Source organism: Amblyomma maculatum, chromosome 5 (genome assembly GCF_055883805.1).
Source record: "Amblyomma maculatum isolate TAMU_Amacu chromosome 5, ASM5588380v1, whole genome shotgun sequence".
In the NCBI taxonomy this organism is placed as follows: Eukaryota; Metazoa; Arthropoda; class Arachnida; order Ixodida; family Ixodidae; genus Amblyomma; species Amblyomma maculatum.
In genome coordinates, this window is record NC_139348.1 from 56,816,741 (window position 1) to 56,821,992 (window position 5,252).

The window sequence follows — 5,252 nt, forward strand, 5'->3', positions numbered from 1 at the left end:
GACTCTTGAGAGTTCCTTGGACTGCCAGAAGATCAAATCAGTCGATATTGTCGACCATAAACCCTGACTGCTCATTGGAGGGTCAAATTCTAAAGTTAAAACTCAGCTACTTTGGTCATCTGATGAGAAGAGTGGAGTCGCTGGAGAAAGATTTGATGTTGGGAAAGGTTGAGGGTCGCCGGAGAAGGGGTAGGCAGCGAACGCGATGGTTAGATGGCATCCTCGAGGCATTGCAGATGAAGCTATGTGATGTTAAGAAGATAGTGAGAGACCGGAAAGCGTGGCGTGACATGGTCCATAGGGTCACGAAGAGTCGGACACGACTGAACGCCTGAACTGAACTGAATATTGTGAAAGAAGGCTAGGCCGAGAAGGCAAGGTCGCGACGGCAAGGCCGGCGATCCCTTCTCTAGCGTTTTAATCCGATCACAAACCCAGGCGCGTGCTGCAGCCGGCGCCGCGGGATGATGACGACGCTATGCACATATGAAACAAGATTATGGCACGTACAAATGGAAGAACATCACGGAAGGCGCTCACACATTCTGCCCGGGGGGTCGGAAGTAGCTCGCCTGACCGCTGCTAACTAACCGATGCACCGCGGCGCATAAACGGTTTCGAGCGAGAAACATGAACAGTTTCAGTTCCACAGTGGCGTCGATAGACTGGGGGATCAACAGACGTGACTTTGTAGTTAACTGGGGAACATTGGCTGATCACCTCTTGAGGACCAAGGTATCGGTGTTGGAATTTGTGCGCAGTGGTGTGTAAAGCTGTACTTCGTCACCCGGACGAAAAGAGACCACACTATGCTTAGAATTGTAGCGATTCTTGCGGTCTTCCTGGCACGCTGCTGTGTTGAGGCGAGCAAGATGACATCTCGCCACACGAGATAAGAACTGGGTAGGTACTGATATGAAATAGTCGGGCGTAGAGAAGAAGGAAGTGTCGAGACCACGGCGGCTGCGTTTCAATGGAGGCAAAACGAAGTGGCGTCCGTGTGCTGTGCGATGTCAGCGCACGTTAAAGATCCCCAGGTGGTCGAAAGTACTCCGTAGCCCTCCAGTAGGGCTCCTCTTTCTCTTTTTCCACTTTAACTCCCACCTTCCTCCCTTCCCTCATGGTGCGGTTCTGCTGTCCACAGACACAAGTGTAACAGATACTGCGCCTTTCCCTTCCTGTGAAGCAATTATTATTATTATTATTATTAGGACGACCATAAACGAGGAAAAATGGAGTGTAACCGGTAGTCCGCTGTACTACTGTATTATAGGCGAATATGACGATTGGTAGAACAGTGTCCAAATTTCGATGATCTGGTGTGATTTGCATGCATATCATATCCGATAAGGTGCGAAGAAATCGCTGTCAGACCTTCCATCATGCAGTGGAACGTACGTTCTTTTGCCGCACGCTATTCAGAGCTGCGCTTACGAGCGCCTAACGAGTCTCCTGAGGTTGTAGCGCTGCCGGAGATGTACACGTTCGTGCACAAGATGGGGAGCCGCAAATGCGGCTACCCGGCTACGTCGATTACCACTCCCCGACAACCTGTGACGAGGTGACCTGTGCTGCAGTGCCGTGCAGTGATCCCCAGCACAAACCAGGGAAATCTCGGTGTGCTGTTTATGTGCGGCGCGATGTCCAACATGTCCTCGTTGTTGCTCCAGTCCGCATATGTGGTGTGGACACGTCTGTGGCTAGTGTTTACGTGCGCCCAGCTGTGCAGTGGAATGCCCCGTGGTTCAGTGCAGTCTATTCGTGTTGTGCCTCTCGACAAATCATCCTCGGAGATTTCAACGCCCATCATAGTGCGTGGGGTAGTGCCAGAAACACCGCACGAGGAGACGATCTACAGCTGGGACTCAAAACGTGTGCACTACCCAGGACCCCCGCGAACCGGCGCACTGTTATGCAGGTTCGGAGAACGCTGAGCTGGAACAGCTGTTCCAGCTCCACGATCTGCGGACGGCCCTGGCGAAAATGAAACGTGGCACAGCCCCGGGTCGTGGCAAAATTACAGTCAAATTACTAGCTAACTTACCCGACCCGGCCTACCAGTCCTTATTGGATTACATCATTCAATTTGGCTTGGAGACGCGCCACTCCCCATCGATTGGAAGACTGCTCTGGTCACTTTCATTCCAAAAGCTGGCAAGGCTATCAACATGAACAACCTTCGCCCCATCTCTCTAACCTCGTACGCTGGCAAACTAATGGAGACGATGGTGCGTGACAGGTTGTCCGAGTTCATGGAAAATCAACACATCTTCGCAGACTCCATGTTCGGATTTCGCCCGTGCAGGCCCGCACAGGATGTTTTGCTTCAACTTAATCGGGAAGTTCTTGACCCGGTCGAATGCCCTCACAACGACAGGGTCATACTCGCTTTTGACTTGAAAGGAGCCTTCGACAATGCTACTCATGAGGTAATACTCACTCATCTTTCACAAACCAGTTGCGGACGCAACGCGTTCAGATACATTCGGCTATTTTTGACAGATCGCCAATCCTACATTAAAATCCTGGACTCCGAAAGTGGCCCGTTCCAACTTGGAACCAGAGGAATACCACAGGGTGCAGTGCTGTCTCCTCTCTTATTCAATCCTGTTGCCATTAAAGTATCTCTCTCTCTCTCTTATTCAATCTGGCTATCATGCACCTGCCGGCCCAGTTGGGTGCTGTCGCTGGTGTGCAGCCTGCGCTGTATGCCGAAGACATTACCCTGTGGGCCACGCAAGGTTCTCTAGGAGATATTGAGGCCAACCTGCAGCAAGTGGCAACCATAGTGGACCATTATGCTCGCCGCTGCGGCTTTCAATGCTCCCCTCAAAAATCTGAATTTGTACACATACTCCCCTCACCAAAGTGTACGGCCAAAATTTAGCTCTTTTTAGAGAAAGGATCAATTCCTGAACACAAAGAAGTCCGGGTACTGGGGCTGTTCATTCATCAACATAGACGGTCGGACACTACCTTGGCGAAACTCCGTAAGGTGGGGGACCAGGTGGGTCGCATGGTTCGCCGGGTTTCTAACAAATGTGGGGGGTTGCGGTGCAAAGACGCCTTGCGGCTGGTGTATGCATTCGTTACCAGTCGAATCTTGTATTCGACTCCTTACCTCCACCTTCGGAAACAAGACTAGGATGCACTCGAAGGCGTCCTCCGCAAAATTTTTAAGAGAGCCCTCGATCTCCCCATGAACACCTCCAACCAGCGTCTACTGGGCCTGGGCATGGAGAATCTGTTCCGGGAGATCCGAGAGGCTCAATTAACCAACCAATACACACGTCTTCCTAAGACACTGTCGGGTCGCCGCCTCCTTGCCCGGCTACACATCCAACATACCACCCTTATGGAAGATCGTGTACGCCTCCCTTTCGAGTGGAGATGCGCCCTCCAGATACGCCCTCTTCCTAAAAACATGACAGGTGAAGACCACAATGATCGGTGCCTGGCGCGGGCGGAAGCCCTGGGCCGCCATTATGGGTCGAAACCCGGCATTTACTACGTGAACGCCTCCGGCCCCCACCATGGGGGGCGGTACACGGCCACAGTGGTCCACCAGTCCAAAACCGTTAACGGGCTTACAGTTCGTGCCCGTGACATAACTCACGCGGAGGAAGTCGCCATTGCGCTGGCAGCCACCCACACTGATTCTAAAACAATTATCTCTGACTCGCGAGGGGCCTGTCGGAACGTCGAGGAAGGCTGAGCGCCATACTTAGCCCACCGACTACTTCAAAATTGCACCTATACCGGAGACCCCGCTTACCGGAAAATAGTATGGGCTCCTGCTCATATGGGTCTCGAGGGGAATGAGGCAGTCAGTGCCGCCGCCCGCACGCTCTCTTTCCAGGCTTCCCATCTCAACCCCCTAGATCAGGATCTCGAATTTGAACCCGCGTATTCTTTTAAAGACATTGTACTTTATTATCAATCTTGTCATAGCTTTTACCCTCGCCTGAGTAAAGGTCTATCTAAGACGGAGGAGCGGCTTCTACTCCGTCTTCATACCAACACTCTGCTGTGCCCGGCAGCACTAAAACATTTTAATCCCTTCATCACGGGCAGTTGTCCGCACTGTGCGGAGAAGTCTTCGGACGTCTACCACGTGGTGTGGGCTTGCCCATCCAGCCCAGCTATTCCTCCTCACCCCAACCACACTCGGGAGGACTGGGAGGCGACCCTGCTTGGCTGCTATGACCTGCAGGCCCAAAAGGCCTTGGTCGAGCGCGCTCGGGCAGCGGCCGACGCCACTGGGGTCCCGTACTAGGGACCCCACTCAGTATTTGTAAGGGCTGGATATTCATAGATCCGGCCGATGCATACATCCACCCCTTTTAAATCAATAAACGTTTGTCACCACCACCCCCACCACTCACACCGCTGAACACCGGCGAGCCCACCTCCCGGCGATGCGGCACACCCGGCTGCTGCATAGGCTTTGCGTTCGCGTCCAGCGGCATCGAGGCGACCTGGCATCGTGCACCATCACTCTGGGGCTCTGATCACTTCTCCACCCTCATTGAGCTCGCTGCGAAGGAAGCTCGCGCCACGCGCACTTACTCCATTGTCAACTGGACCCGCTAGCGAAGTAGAAGCCGCAGTTACGTCCGGCGCAGATTTCGTCTCCAGTCTCGTCTGTAGCGCATTCGCAGCCACTCGCCGCGTAGAGGTTCGGGCAGGGCAACCAATGTCCGACAACAAGCTGCTCGACCTGAGACAAAAACGCGATAAAGCTGAGCGACGAGCGCGGCGGACGAACCGACCAACTGACTGGACAGTATACAATCGGCCGGACGCGGCAGCCAGGCAGCATTCCAATAAACTTTACCGCCGGCAGTGGGCGTCGCTCTGCAGGAAGATGGAGGAGGACTGTAGCTCGCGGTGGCTCTTTACCATCCTGCGACGCATCAAAACGCCACAAGCGAACCCGCAGCCGCTGCCCGCTCTCGCCATCTCGAGCGGCCTTAGCTACGAGGAGCTAGCTGAGTGGTTTGCGAACCGCTTTGCGCCGCAAAGCCCCGCGAACGCGAGCAGCCAAACTTCACCTGGGAGCTCCGGAGACAGCGCCAGCGCTCCTACTCCTAGTGGCCCTTGTGATGCCCTTTCACTGTGATGGAGCTCAACAATGCGCTACAGCGCTGCCACCGTCGCTCGGCGCCAGTGTCAGATGGGGTGACTTAACAGATGCTGCGCAACCTAGACGCAGATCAACGGCTGGCTCTCCTGCAGCAGATCAACCTAGT

At 54.0% G+C, this 5,252-nt stretch overlaps 1 pseudogene; it reads left to right on the forward strand.

Moving 5' to 3' along the window:
• Positions 1-3,016: 3,016 nt before the first annotated feature.
• LOC146188365 (uncharacterized) lies at positions 3,017-4,276 on the forward strand (annotated as a pseudogene).
• Positions 4,277-5,252: the final 976 nt, after the last annotated feature.